This window comes from Arachis stenosperma, chromosome 6, assembly GCF_014773155.1.
Source record: "Arachis stenosperma cultivar V10309 chromosome 6, arast.V10309.gnm1.PFL2, whole genome shotgun sequence".
In the NCBI taxonomy this organism is placed as follows: Eukaryota; Viridiplantae; Streptophyta; class Magnoliopsida; order Fabales; family Fabaceae; genus Arachis; species Arachis stenosperma.
In genome coordinates, this window is record NC_080382.1 from 106494997 (window position 1) to 106511358 (window position 16362).

General features: G+C 40.3%; 1 non-coding gene across 1 annotated transcript; it reads left to right on the forward strand.

Annotated features, from left to right (window-relative positions):
• Nucleotides 1-2318: 2318 nt before the first annotated feature.
• LOC130937218 (small nucleolar RNA R71) lies at nucleotides 2319-2426 on the forward strand. Its single transcript, XR_009068446.1, has one exon. It is a non-coding gene; the product is annotated as a small nucleolar RNA R71 (small nucleolar RNA).
• Nucleotides 2427-16362: the final 13936 nt, after the last annotated feature.

Genomic DNA, 16362 nt, shown 5'->3' on the forward strand with positions numbered 1-16362 from the left:
GAGAGTAGAGAAGAAGAAATGAGGAAGAAGGGAGATGGTAGTGTATTCGGTCAAGGAGGGGGAGAAATGGTGTTTAGGTTATGTGAAAATGAAGGGGTAAAGAGGGGTATATATAGGAAAGAGGGGGATGAGGGTTCGGCCATTTGAGGGTGGGTTTGGGAGGGAAAGTGGTGAAGAGAAAGATGGGATTTGATAGGTGAGGGGTTTTTGGGGAAGAGGTGTTGAGGTGATTGGTGAATGGGGGAAGAAGAGAGAGAGTGATGGTAGGTCCTGTGGGTCCACAGATCCTGTGTCAAGGAAAAGTCCATCTTGCACCAAATATTGCTCAAAATCACGTTTTGAGGCATTTCTGGCGTTAAACGCCGGGCTGGTGCCCATTCCTGGCGTTTAACGCCAGGTTCTTGCCCTTTACTGGCGTTTAACGCCAGTCTGGTGCCCCTTTCTGGCGTTAAACGCCCAGAAGGGTGCCAGACTGGGCGTTAAACGCCCAACAGCAAGGCTTACTGGCGTTTAAACGCCAGCAGCTTCTTCCTCCAGGGTGTGCTGTTTTTTTCTTTTTTTATTCTGTTTTGCTTTTTTCATTATTTTTGTGACTTCTATGATCATCAAACCTACAAAAAAGATAAAATAACAAAAGAAAATAATTAATTATAAAACATTGGGTTTGCCTCCCAACAAGCGCTTCTTTAATGTCATTAGCTTGACAGAGGACTCCCATGGAGCTCAGAAACACTCAGAACCTTGTTGAAACCTCCCAACACCAAACTTAGAGTTTGAATGTGGGGTTTCAACACCAAACTTAGAGTTTGGTTGTGGCCTCCCACCCAAACTTAGAGTTTGACTGTGGGGGCTCTGCTTGGCTCTGTTTTGAGAGAGCTCATGCTTCTCTCCATGATGATAGAGGGATATCCTTGGGGCCTTAAACACCATGGATTCTTCATTCACTTGAATGATCAACTCTCCTCTATCAACATCAATCACAGCCTTGCTGTGGCTAGGAATGGTCTGCCAAGGATGATGGATTCATCCATGCAAAGTCCATGGGCTTGTTTTCTTGGAGTTGTCTGCCATTTCTAGTGAGATTCTTGCAGCTTGCACCTCAAGGATCCCTAATTTCTCCATTACAGAGAGGGGCATGAGGTTTACACTTGACCCTAAGTCACACAAGGCCTTCTTGAAGGTCATGGTGCCTATGGTGCAAGGTATAGAAAACTTCCCAGGATCCTGCCTCTTTGAGGCAGTTTATGCCTAGACAAGTCATCCAGTTCTTTGGTGAGCAAGGGAGTTCATCTTCCCAGTCTCATTTCCAAATAACTTGTCATTTAGCTTCATGATTGCTCCAAGGTATTTAGCAACTTGCTCTTCAGTGACATACTCATCCTCTTCAGAGGAAGAATACTCATCAGAGCTCATGAAAGGCAGTAGCAAGTCCAAGGGAATCTCTATGGTCTCAGTCTGAGCCTCAGATTCCCCAGTTCCTCATTGGGGAACTCATTAGAGGCCAGTGGACGTCCAGTGAGGCCTTCCTCAGTGGCGTTCACTGCCTCTTCTTCCTCCCAGAATTCGGCCATGTTTATGGCTTTGCACTCTCCTTTGGATTTTCTTCAGTGTTACTTGGGAGAGTGCTTGGAGGAAGTTCAGTATTTTCTTGCTCAGCTGACCCACTTGTCCTTCCAAATTCCTAATGGAAGATCTAGTTTCAGTCATGAAACTTGAGTGGTTTTGATCAGATCAGAGACCATGGTTGCTAAGTCAGAATTATTCTGCTTAGAGCTCTCTGTCTGTTGCTGAGAAGATGATGGAAAAGGCTTGCCATTGTTAAACCTGTTTCTTCCACCATTGTTATTGAAACCTTGTTGAGGTCTCTCGTGATTCTTCCATGAAGATTTGGGTGATTCTCCATGAAGAATTATAGGTGTTACCATAGGGTTCTCCTAGGTAATTTACCTCTTCCATGGAAGGGTTTCAGGATCATAAGCTCTTCCTCAGATGAAGCTTTCTTAGTACTGTTTGGTGCATTTTGCATTCCAGACAGACTTTGAGAAATCAAATTGACTTGTTGAGTCAATATTTTATTCTGGGCCAAAATGGCATTCAGAGTGTCAATATCAAGAACTCCTTTCTTCTGACTAGTCCCATTGTTCACAGGATTCTTTCAGAAGTGTACATGAATTGGTTATTTGCAACCATTTCAATCAGTTCTTGAGCTTCAGTAGGCGTCTTCTTCAGATGAAGAGATCCTCCTGCAGAGCTATCCAAGGACATCTTAGATAGTTCGAGAGACCATCATAGAAAATACCTATGATGCTCCATTCAGAAAGCATGTCAGAAGGACATTTTCTGATTAATTGTTTGTATCTTTCCCAAGCTTCATAGAGGGATTCTCCATCCTTTTGTCTAAAGGTTTGGACTTCCACTCTAAGCTTACTCCATCTTTGTGGTGGAAAGAATTTTGCCAAGAAGGCATTGACTAGCTTTTCCCATGAGTCCAGGCTTCTTTAGGTTGAGAGTCCAACCATATTTCTAGCTCTGTCTCTTACAGCAAAAGGAATAGCATCAGTCTATAGACTTCAGGGTCGACCCATTAGTCTTGACTGTGTCACAGATTTGCAAGAATTCAGCTAAAAACTGATGAGGATCTTCCATTGGAAGTCCATGGAACTTGCAATTCTGTTGCATTAGAGAAACTAATTGAGGCTTAAGCTCAAAGTTGTTTGCTCCAATGGCAGGGATATAGATGCTTCTCCCATAAAAATCAGGAGTAGGTGCAGTAAAGTCACCCAGCACCTTCCTTGCATTGTTTGCATTGTTGTTGTTTTCTGCTGCCATGTTTTCTTCCTTGAAGAATTCGGTCAGGTCCTCTAAAGAGAGTTGTGTTTTGGCTTCTCTTAGCTTTCTCTTCAAAGTCCTTTCAGGTTCAGGATCAGCTTCAACAGAATGCCTTTGTCCTTGCTCCTGCTCATATGAAAGAGAAGGGAACAAGAAATGTGGAATCCTCTATGTCACAGTATAGAGATTCCTTTAAGTGTCAGAGGAAAAGAGAAATAGAAAGAAGAAGGAGAAGATAAATTCGAACTTTAGTTAGATAAGGTTCAAATTGTGCATTGAGAAGGAGTGGTACTCCATAAATAGAAGGATGTGAGAAGGAGGGAAGAAGATTTTCGAAAATTAATTAAAATACTTTGAAAACATTTTTGAAAAACATCAATTGATTTTCGAAAATCAAAGTGGAAAAGAAACCAAGTGATTTTTGAAAAAGATTTTGAAATTAGAAATTAAAAAGATTTGATTGAAAACTGTTTTGAAAAAGATGTGGTTAAAAAGATATGTCAAAAAAATGTGATTGAGAAGATATGATTTGAAAACTATTTGAAAAGATATGATTTTAAAAACAATTTGAAAAGATATGATTTTAAAAATGAATGACTGCCTAACAAGAAAAGATATGATTTGAAAACATTCAAAACCTTTCTCAACAGAAAAGGTAACAATCTTGTGATGTTCAATCAATCATTAATTGTTAGTAGTATCTTTTAAAAAGGAAAGAAATTGATTTTGAAAACATTTGATGAAAAGATTGATTTGAAAAAGATTTGATTTGAAAAATTTGAAAAAAATTGATTTGAAAACAAAATCTTCCCCCTAGCACCATCTGGCGTTAAACGCCCAGAATGGTATACATTCTGGCGTTTAACGCCCAAAATGCTACTCTTTGGGCGTTAAACGCCCAACCAGGTACCCTGGCTGGCGTTTAAACGCAGTCTGCCTTCTTCACTGGGCATTTTTGAATGCTCAGCTTTTTCTGTATAATTCCTCTGCAGTATGTTGAATCTTCAATTCTTTGTATCATTGACTTGAAAGACCAAATAAAATATTTTTGGATTTTTAATATCAAAATGCAACAAGAATCAAATACAATGCAGCAAGACACCAAACTTAGCAGTTGTGTACTACTGACACTAACCAATATGAGAATGCATATGAGACACACAAAAAAAACTTCAAGTCAATAGAATTCAAAGATTAGAACACAAAATATGCATGGATTCGAAAAATATAACAAAGACATGCATTTGACACCAAACTTAAGATGAGACTCTAGACTCAAACAAATATTTTTGGATTTTTATGGTTTTGTAATTTTTTTTTGTGATTTTCGAAATTAAGTAGGATCAAAATTCTAATGAGAATTCCACCTGCATGCTAGTCTAAGACTCGGTCCAGGAATTTAGACATGCTTCACAGCCAGCCAAGCTTTCAAAGAAAGCTTCGGTCCAAAACACTAGACATGACCAAAGGTCAGCCAAATCTTAGCAGATCACTGCTCCAAGAGTAAAATGATGAGGTCAGCCAAATCTTAGCAGATCACTGCTCCAAGAGTAAAATTGATGAGAAATCAACAAGCTCTTGTGGTGATAAGTTGAAACCTCGTCCAATCAGATTAGACATGGCTTCTCAGCCAGCCAGATTTCAACAAATCATCATGAAACTCTAGAATTCATCTTCAAGAATTTTGAAAAAAATTAATACCTAATCTAAGCAACAGATGAACCGTCAGTTGTCCAGCCTAGAACAATCCCGGGCAATAACACCAAGAACTTGATTGTTGCCGGATCTTGGCACTGATGTTACCAAAAGCTTGCTCAAAACTTGAACAATCCCCGCAACGGCGCCAAAAACTTGGTCGGCGAAATTGTGAACTATACTTTTTCACAACTCTCATATCCCTGTAATGGCTCCAAAAACTTGGTGCGCTCAATACCATGGCATTACACAACTTCGCACAACTAACCAGCAAGTGCACTGGGTCGTCCAAGTAATAAACCTTACGTGAGTAAGGGTCGATCCCACGGAGATTGTTAGTATTGAAGCAAGCTATGGTCATCTTGTAAATCTTAGTCAGGCAAACTCAAATGTGTATGATGATGATGAACGAAAAACATAAAAGATAAAGATAGTGATACTTATGTATATCATTGGTGTAAGAGCTTCAGACAAGTGTATGAAGATGCCTTCCCTTCCGTCTCTCTGCTTTCCTACAGCCTTCATCCAATCCTTTCTTACTCCTTTCCATGGCAAGCTCGTATAGGGTCTCACTGTTGTCAGCAGCTACCTCCCGTCCGCGCAGTGAAAGCTAATGCAAAGCACTCTGTCACAGTGCCGCCAATCACCGGTTTGGTTCCCTCCCCTACCGGAATAACTCTTTTGCATTGTCACCAACGCCCAGTAGGTTACAGGTTTGAAGCACGTCACAGTCATTCAATCATTGAATCCTACTCAGAATACCACAGACAAGGTTAGACCTTCCGGATTCTCTTGAATGCTGCCATCAGTTCTTGCCTATACCACGAAGACTCTGATCTCACGGAATGGCTGGCTCGTTTGTCAGGCGAGCACTCGGTTGTCAGGCGATCAACCATGCATCGTGCAATCAGGAATCCAAGAGATATTCACTAAAGCCTCGAATGCTTGTAGAACAAGAATGGTTGTCAGTCACCTTGTTCATAGGTTGAAGAACGAGTGATATCTTAGATAAAGAACAAGCGGAATTGAATAGAAGAACAATAGTAATTGCATTAATACTCGAGGTACAGCAGAGCTCCACACCTTAATCTATGGTGTGTAGAAACTCCACCGTTGAAAATACATAAGAACAGGGTCTAGGCATGGCCGAATGGCCAGCCTCCCAGAGGTCTAAGATAGCATAAAACAAAGATAGCTACCAAAGTCTGTGTCCACATCTAATAGTAAAAGGTCCTACTTATAGAAAACTAGTACATAGATGAGTAAAAGACATAAAAATCCACTTCCGGGCCCACTTGGTGTGTGCTTGGGCTGAGCAATCAAGGAAATTCGTGTAGAGACCTTTTCTGGAGTTAAACGCCAGCTCCCATGCCAGTTTGGGCGTTTAACTCCAACTTTTATTCCTGTTCCGGCGTTTAACGCTGGAATTCCTGAGGCCGGATTGCTTCGCGGGTTTGGGCCATCAAATCTTGGACAAAGTATGGACTATTATATATTGCTGGAAAGCCCTGGATGTCTACTTTCCAACGCCGTTGAGAGCGCGCCAATTGGGCTTCTGTAGCTCCAGAAAATCCACTTCGAGTGCAGGGAGGTCAGAATCCAACAGCATCTGCAGTCCTTTTTGGTCTCTGAATCAGATTTTTGCTCAGGTCCCTCAATTTCAGCCAGAAAATACCTGAAATCACAGAAAAACACACAAACTCATAGTAAAGTCCAGAAAAGTGAATTTTAAATAAAAACTACTAAAAATGTACTAAAATCTAACTAAAAGATATCAAAAACATACTAAAAACAATGCCAAAAAGTATACAAATTATCCGCTCATCACCCCACCTACCTCCATTACATTCAAATTCAATTGCCCACCCTTTCCCACCCAAAATGGCCGAAACCCAACCCCCCCTCTCCCTATAAATACCTTTCCTTTCTTCTTCATTTTCACACAACACAAACCCCTTTTTCTCTCATATAGCCGAACCCACTCTTCTCCCTCTCTTTCAATATTCTCTTCTTCTTCTTCTACTCTTCTTTTCTTTTTTGCTCGAGGACGAGCAAATTTTAAGTTTGGTGTGGTAAAAAGCCTAAGCTTTTTATTTTTCATTCACCATCAATGGCACCCAAGACCGGAGTTTCCTCAAGAAAAGGAAAAGGGAAGGCAAAAGCTTCCACTTCCGAGTCATGGGAGAAGGAGAGATTCATCTCCAAGAGCCACCAAGACCACTTCTATGATGTTGTGGCAAAGAAGAAGTGATCCATGAGGTCCCTTTCAAACTCAAGAAGAATGAGTATCCGGAAATCCGACATGAATTCAAAGAAGAGGTTGGGAAGTCATAGCCAACCCCATACAACAAGTTGGAATTTTAATGGTTCAAGAGTTCTATGCCAATGCATGGATCACTAGAAACCATGATCAAAGTATGAACCCAAGTCCAAAGAATTATCTCACAATGGTTAGGGGGAAATACTTGGATTTTAGTCCGGAGAATGTGAGGTTGGCGTTTCATTTACCTATGATGCAAGGTGATGAACACCCCTACACTAGAAGGGTCAACTTTGATCAAAGGTTGGACCAAGTCCTAATGGACATTTGTGTGGAAGGTGCCCAATGGAGAGTAGACTCCAAAGGCAAACCAGTCCAACTAAGAAGACTGGACCTCAAGCCTGTAGCTAGAGGATGGTTGGAGTTCATCCAAAGATCCATCATCCCTACAAGCAACCGATCTGAAGTTACTGTGGATCGGGCCATCATGATCCATAGCATCATGATTGGAGAGGAAGTAGAGGTTCATGAAGTCATATCCAATGAACTCTACAAAATAGCTGACAAGCCTTCATACATGGCACGGCTAGCCTTCCCCCACCTCATATGCCATCTATGTTATTCAGCCGGAGTTATCATAGATGGAGATGTCTCCATTGAAGAAGACAAGCCCATCACCAAGAAAAGGATGGAGCAAACAAGGGAAGTTCCTCACGGCCCCCAAGGAGAACATGAGGAAGTTCATCATCAACAAATGCCTCATGGAATGCACTTTCCTCCCAACAACTATTGGGAGCAACTCAGTACCTCTTTAGAGGATTTGAGCCATAACGTGGAACAACTAAGGGTGGAACACCATGAACACACCCTCACTCTCCAAGAAATAAGAGAAGATCAAAGAGCAATGAGGGAGGAGCAACAAAGGCAAGGAAGGGACATAGAAGAGTTGAAGAACATTATTGGTCCTTCAAGAAGAAGATGCCACTAGAGGTGGATTCATTCCTTGTTCTTTATTTTCTGTCTGTTTTCGGTTTTTAATTATTGTGTTTATCTATGTTTTGTGTCTTCATGATCATTAGTATGTAACCATGCCTTAAAGCTATGAATAAAATCCATTAGTCCTTCACCTCTCTTAAAAGAAAAATGTTTTAATTCAAAAGAACAAGAAGTACATAATTTTCGAAATTATTATTGAATTTAGTTTAATTATATTGATGTGGTGACAATGCTTTTGTTTTCTGAATGAATGAATGAACAGTGCATATGTCTTTGGATCTTGTTGTTTATGAGTGTTTAAAATTGTTGGTTCTTGAAAGAATGATGAACAAAGAGAAATGTTATTGATGATCTGAAAAACATCATGAAATTGATTCTTGAAGCAAGAAAAAGCAGGAAAAAAAAAGGGGCGAAAATTTTAAAGCAAGGATCCAAGGCTTTGAGCATCACTGGATAGGAGGGCCCAAGGAAAATAAATCCAGGCCTAAGCGGCTAAATCAAGCTGTCCCTAACCATGTGCTTGTGTCATGAAGGTCCAAGTGAAAAGCTTGAGACTGAATGGTTAAAGTCGTGATCTAAAGCTAAAGAGTGTGCTTAAGAGCTCTGGACACCACTAACTGGGGACTTTAGCAAAGCTAAGTCACAATCTGAAAAGGTTCACCCAGTTATGTGTCTGTGGCATTTGTGTATCCGGTGGTAATACTGGAAGACAAAGTGCTTAGGGCCACAGCCAAGACTCATAAGTAGCTGTGTTCAAGAATCAACATGCTTAACTAAGAAAGTCAATAACACTATCCCAAATTCTAAGTTCCCCCAGAGACGCCAATACCTCTAAACTACAAAGGAAAAAGTGAGATGCCAAAACTGTTCAGAAGCAAAAAGCTACAAGTCCCGCTCATGTAATTAAATTAATATTCATTGATATTTTGGACCTTATAGTATATTCTCTTCTTTTTATCCTATTTGATTTTCAGTTGCTTGGGGACAAGCAACAATTTAAGTTTGGTGTTGTGATGAGCGGATAATTTATACGCTTTTTGGCATTGTTTTTATATAGTTTTTAGTAAGTTCAAGCTACTTTTAGGGATGTTTTCCTTAGTTTTTATGTTAAATTCACATTTCTAGACTTTACTATGAGTTTGTGTGTTTTTCTGTGATTTCAGGTAAATTCTGACTGAAATTGAGGGATTTGAGCAAAACTCTGAAAAAGGCTGACAAAAGGACTGCTGATGCTGTTGGATTCTGACCTCCCTGCACTCGAAATGGATTTTCTGGAGCTACAGAACTCCAATTGGCGCGCTCTCAACGGCGTTGGAAAGTAGACATCCAGGGCTTTCCAGAAATATATAATAGTTCATACTTTATTCGAAGAATGACGACGTAACTTGGCGTTGAACGCCAAGTACACGCTGCTGTCTGGAGTTAAACGCCAGAAAAACGTCATTATCCGGAGTTGAACGCCCAAAACACGTCATAACTCAGAGTTCAACTCCAAGAAAAGCCTCTGCTCGTGTATTGATCAAGCTCAGCCCAAGCACACACCAAGTGGGCCCCGGAAGTGGATTTATGCATCAATTACTTACTCATGTAAACCCTAGGAGCTAGTTTATTATAATAGGATGAATTATTGATGTATTTGACATCTTTGGTCTCAGTTTTGTTTTATTCTTCATCCTAAGAGACTATTGATCACGTTTTAGGGGGCTGGCCATTCGGCCATGCCTGGACCTCTTTCACTTATGTATTTTCAACGGTGGAGTTTCTGCACACCATAGATTAAGGGTGTGGAGCTCTGCTGTACCTCAAAGATTAATGAAGTTCTATTTTCTTTTATTCAAATCTCTATCTTATTCTTATTCCAAGATATTCATTCGTACCCAAGAACATGATGAATGTGATGAGTTAGATAACCCTCATCACTATTCTCACTGATGAACGCGCGTGATTGACAACCACTTCCGTTCTACATGCAACAAGGCTTGAATGTGTATCTCTTAGATTCCCCAACAGAATCTTCGTGGTATAAGCTAGATAGATGGCGGCATTTATGAGGATCCGGAAAGTCTCACCTTGTCTGTGGTATTCCGAGTAGGATCCTGGGAATCCGGAAAGTCCAACCTTGTCTGTGGTGTTCCGAGTAGGATTCCAGTAATGAATGACTGTGACGTGCTTCAAACCTGTAACCTGCTGGGCGTTGGTGACAGACGCAAAAGAGGGATTCTATTCCAGTAGGGGAGGGAACCAACCGGTGATTGGCCGTACTGTGACAGAGTGCGTGAGCATTAGCTTTCACTGCGAGGATGGGATGTAGCTATCAACCATGGGTGATGCCTCCAGACTGGTTAGCTGTGCGAGTGATAGCCGCATAGGATATTTCCCCGTGAGGATGAAAGTAGCCACAGTTGATGGTGAACCCCTATACAAAGCTTGCCATGGAAAGGAGTAAGAAGGATTGAGTAGAAGCAGTAGGAGAGCAGGCGTCCAAGAGCTCTACAGCATCTCCATTCCGCTTATCTGAAATTCCTACCAATGAATCTGCATAAGTATTTCTATCCTTTTTATTATGTATTTTCTTTTTATTTTATTAATCAGATTTAAACCCATAATCCAATTTTAATCTCCCTAACTGAGATCTGCAAGGTGACCATAGCTTGCTTCATACCAACAATCTCTGTGGATTCGACCCTTACTCACGTAAGGTTATTACTTGGACGACCCAGTACACTTGCTGGTTAGATGAACGGAGTTGTGAATTTCAATAAAGAAAATAAACAGTGCCCTAAGGGTATATTCATACTAAAGCTCAAAAGATAGAAGAACATAGTGATCACAATTTCGTCCACCACCCACCTCGTAGGCACGCCTCTAGAAACTCTTCTAGCCATTCCAAGCTAACCAGAGCTCTATCTATGCAAATGTAAGACCGTCCTCTAAACCATGTAAACTTACGGTCAGTAAACGGCAAATCCACTAAGTTCATGTCCTGTATCCAAATCTTGAAAGCTTGCGCTGACCTAGACAACCCAGCAGATCCTTTTCGTTCCTCCACATGTACTATTTCATTCACGTTTCCCATAAAGCAGCAAGGAACCTGGCATAATCCAGCTATATAGCTCAACTCCTCCAAAACATGAATCTTTTCATCTCTATTATGTGCACCATAAACCAAGATAAACGCGCAATTAAAGTTACTCTTCAATATTACTCCTTCAACACACAACCATCTCTCTCCCTTATAGCAGTTATACATTTTAAATATCAATTCATCCCATATTACTAACAGACCACCCGATGCACCATCAGAACCTACATATTCCCAGCCTGGACCAGCTTGCCCCCACATTCTTGCAACTTCAAAGTTCGTCACTACCTGCCTTTTAGTCTTAATCAACCCTATCATATTTAACCTATGTTTATTCTTTAGGTCCTTCACCATTCTCAACTTCCCATCACCACGTAACCCCCTAACATTCCAAGAACTAAAAATTATTTAAAATTGTTTTACACACTTGTTTTGTATGTTTGGGCCTGCATCGTCACATTTTTGCCTTCTGCTTTGCAAGTCTCCTTTTGTGAGCTATCTCTTCGTTCTGAGCTTGGAGAATTGCCATAATGTCATCTTCTTCGTTGTATAATATCGCTCCTGACTCTTTTGTCAACTCCCAGGTCCTTCTATTTTCTATCAACTACTCCTCCACTTTTAAGTTCTAACTGTCACTGTCTTCCGCGACATTTCCAAATTCCTCATGCCCAAGATTATCCCACCCAATGCCATCCTCATCAATTCCGCAGACCATCCTGGTACTGATGAGCGGATAATTTATACGCTTTTTGGCATTGTTTTTAGTATATTTCTAGTAGGATTTAGTTAGTTTTTAGTATATTTTTATTAGTTTTTAGTTAAAATTCACTTTTCTGGACTTTACTATGAGTTTGTGTATTTTTCTGTGATTTCAGGTATTTTCTGGCTGAAATTGAGGGACCTGAGCAAAAATCTGATCCAGAGACTGAAAAGGACTGCAGATGCTGTTGGATTCTGACCTCCCTGCACTCGAAGTGGATTTTCTAGAGCTACAGAAGCCCAATTGGCGCGCTCTCAAAGGCGTTGGAAAGTAGACATCCTGGGCTTTCCAGCAATATATGATAGTCCATACTTTGCCCAAGATTTGATGGCCCAAACCGGCGTGACAAATCAGCCTCAGAAATTCCAGCGTTTAACGCTGGAACTGGCATGAAACTTGGAGTTAAACGCCCAAACTGGCATAAAAGCTGGCGTTTAACTCCAGAAAATGTCTCTACACGAAAATGCTTCATTGCTCAGCCCAAGCACACACCAAGTGGGCCCGGAAGTGGATTTTTATGTCATTTACTCATTTCTGTAAACCTTAGGATACTAGTTTACTATTAATAGGACCTTTTGACATTGTATCGGTACCTCATGACACTTTACACGTTTCTTTGTGTACCTTTCACGGCATGAGTCTCTAAACCCCATGGTTGGGGGTGAGGAGCTCTGCTGTGTCTTGATGGATTAATGCAATTACTACTGTTTCTTATTCAATCATGCTTGCTTCTATTCTAAGATATCACTTGCTCTTAACCCGGATGAATGTGATGATCCGTGACACTCATCACCATTCTCAACTATGAACATGTGCCTGACAACCACCTCTGTTCTACTTTAGATTGAGTAGATATCTCTTGGATTCCTTAACCAGAATCTTCGTGGTATAAGCTAGAACTGATGGCGGCATTCAAGAGAATCCGGAAGGTCTAAACCTTGTCTGTGGTATTCTGAGTAGGATTCAATGACTGAATGACTGTGACGTGCTTCAAACTCCTAGCAGGCGGGGCGTTAGTGACAGACGCAAAAGGATCGATGGATTCTATTCCGGCCTGACCGAGAACCGACAGCTGATTAGCCATGCTGTGACAGAGCATAGGAACATTTTCACTGAGAGGATGGGAGGTAGCCACTGACAACGGTGAAACCCTACATACAGCTTGCCATGGAAGGAGCCTTGCGTGTTTGATGAAGAAGACAGTAGGAAAGCAGAGATTCAGAAGATGGAGCATCTCCAAAGCCTCAACCTATTCTCCATTACTGCAAAACAAGTACCTATTTCATGTTCTTTTGCTTTTCACAATCAATCCTGATAATTTCTGATATCCTGACTAAGATTTACAAGATAACCATAGCTTGCTTCAAGCCGACAATCTCCGTGGGATCGACCCTTGCTCACGCAAGGTATTACTTGGACGACCCAGTGCACTTGCTGGTTAGTTGTGCGGGATTGCAAAAGTGTTATTGCAATTTCGTGCACCAAGTTTTTGGCGCCGTTGCCGGGGATTGTTCGAGTTTGGACAACTGACGGTTTATCTTGTTGCTTAGATTAGGACTGTTTTATTTTTGTTGGTTTAGAGTCTTTTATTTGAGTTTAGTTCTATATTTTAAGTTTGGTGTCTTCTGTGTGTTTTCCTTTAAGTTTTCGAAAATTTGTGTTGGATTTTCTAAAAATTTTAAGTTTGGTGTCTTTTGTGCTTTTATTCACTTAAAAATTTTTCAAAATTTGTTCTTGGTGTTCATCTTGATCTTCAAAGTGTTCTTGGTGTTCATCTTGACATTCAAAGTTTTCTTGTTTGTTATCTTTGCTTTGATCTAAAATTCCTAAGTTTAGTGTCATTCTGTTGTTTTTCTCTTTCCTCATTAAAATTTAAAAATAAAAAAATATATCCTTTCCTTGTTTCACTCATAATTTTCGAAATTTTGCATTAAATTAGTCAAAGATTTTCAAAATCATATCTTTTCAATCATTTTTATTTGCAATCATATCTTCTCAATCATATCTTTTTTTCAAAATAATTATCAATCATATCTTTTTAATTAACTAATTGATTCAGTTTTCAATTTGCCTTGATCTTATTTTCTGTTAATTTTCGAAAATTTATTTTAATCTCTATTTATTTTATTTTATATTTTTTTTTCGGTCACTTAAAAAAAATAAATAAAAAAATAAAAAAATAAAAAAATTTAATAAGTAAATAATCTACTTGCAATTCATATCATTTCCCTTTCTCCATCATGGACCTAAGTGGAATTGAGCAGTCCAGAAGGACTCTGGGGTCATATGCTAACCCCATTACAACTGCATATGGGAGTAGCATCTGTATACCTCCCATTAAAGCAAGCAGATTTGAGCTAAATCCTCAACTCATTATCATAGTGCAGCAAAATTGCCAGTATTCCGGTCTTCCACAGGAAGAACCTACTGAGTTTCTGGCACAATTCTTACAAATTGCTGACACAGTACGTGATAAAGAGGTAGATCAGGATGTCTACAGACTATTACTGTTTCCATTTGCTGTAAAAGATCAAGCTAAGAGGTGGTTGAATAACCAACCTACAGCAAGCATAAAGACATGGAAACAGTTATCAGACAAATTCCTGAATCACTTTTACCCTCCAAAAAGGATGACACAGCTAAGGCTGGACATCCAAGGCTTTAAAAAAGAGGATAATGAATCCCTTTATAATGCCTGGGAGAGGTATAGAGGTATGCTAAGAAAATGCCCCTCTGAAATGTTTTCAGAGTGGGTACAGTTGGACATCTTCTACTATGGGCTTACAGAAAAAGCTCAGATGTCTTTGGACCACTCAGCTGGTGGGTCTATACATATGAGGAAGACGATTGAAGAGGCTCAAGAGCTTATAGATACTGTTGCTAGAAATCAATATTTGTACTCTAGCAATGAGTTCTCTACAAAAGAAGAAGTTATGGCAGTAGCCACTGATCCTAACCTTCAAGAACAGATGGTTGAGCTTAATCAGCAATTACAACTGATGACAAAATAGTTAGCTGAATTTAAAGAAATGCTCCAAGAAACTAAAATTGCTAACAAGAATATGGAAGCACAATTGAATCAGACAAGGCAGTAACTATCTAAACAGATAACAGAAGAATGCCAAGCAGTTCAACTGAGGAGTGGGAAGACATTGAATAACATTGTTCAAAGTGGCAAAAAGCCAAATAAGGAACAATTGACAGAGGATAGCCAAACCACTATCCAAAATCCCTCTGAGGACAGTAAGAGCCCAGAGAGGACTGCTATTGGCGTTCAAACGCCAGAAAGGGAGGGAAAGCTGGCGTTAAACGCCCATTCCCTGCCCAGTTCTGGCGTTCAAATGCCAGAAAAGGGGGAAAAGTTGGCGTTAAACGCCCAATTTCCACCCAATCCTGGCGTTCAAACGCAAAAGGGGATTCAGACACCTGAGAGTGCTGATAGTAACCCCTCTAAAAAGGCTTCTCCAACCACTTCTGTAAGGAATAAACCTGCAGCAACTAAGGTTGAAGAATATAAAGCCAAGATGCCTTATCCTCAGAAACTCCGCCAAGCGGAGCAGGATAAGCAATTTGCCCGCTTTGCAGACTACCTAAGGACTCTTGAAATAAAGATTCCGTTTGCAGAGGCACTTGAGCAAATACCTCCTTATGCTAAGTTCATGAAAGAGATCTTAAGTCATAAGAAGGATTGGAGAGAAACTGAAAAAGTATTTCTCACTGAAGAATGCAGTGCAGTCATCCTGAAAAGCTTACCAGAAAAGCTTCAAGATCCAGGAAGCTTTATGATACCATGCACATTAGAAGGTGCTTGCACCAAGGTAGCCCTGTGTGACCTCGGAGCAAGCATCAATCTAATACCTGCATCCACTATCAGAAAGCTTGGGTTGACTGAAGAAGTCAAACCAACCCGGATATGCCTCCAACTCGCTGATGGCTCCATTAAATATCCATCAGGCATAATTGAGGACATGATTGTCAAGGTTGGGCCATTTGCCTTTCCAACTGACTTTATAGTGCTGGAAATGGAGGAGCACAAGAATACAACTCTCATTCTAGGAAGACCTTTCCTAGCAACTGGACGGACCTAGGGCTGCACATGGATCGGATAATATCCGCATATCCGCGGTAATTATCCGCATCCGATCCGAATTTTGCGGATATTATCCGATCCGCAGAGTTATCGGATCGGATTGGATCCGATCCGCATTATGGTCGGATCGGATTGCGGATTCGGCAGTGATATCCGCGGATCTGATCCGCAAATCCGCATATCCGCACATCACATATAAATAGCATAGTTTAAGACAGTAAACCCTAATGTGATATGAATTTTAGTATGTTATTTTATGAATTTTATGATATTTTGTTTTTAATTTTTTATGTTGTACTTCAACTTAGAATAATTAAACTTAAATCTTGTGTTATTATTTTGTTTTTGTTATTCAAAAGAACTATTATTGATAATATTCTAGGAGTAAATAGGCTTAAACAGATCAAAAATGAATTTTCTGAAAAAAAATTTTTTATAAAAAGGCCAAACAAAATCTTAAAATAATTTTTTTAATTATGCGGATATACCCGATATCCGATCCGATCTGATCTGCAAGTATGCGGATCGGATCGGATCGGATCCGGCCTAAAAAATTGCGGATATCGTATCCGATCCGATCCGATGAATACAGTGCGGATCGGATAGAATTTTAGGCCATATCCGATCCGATCCGATCCGTGTGCAGCCCT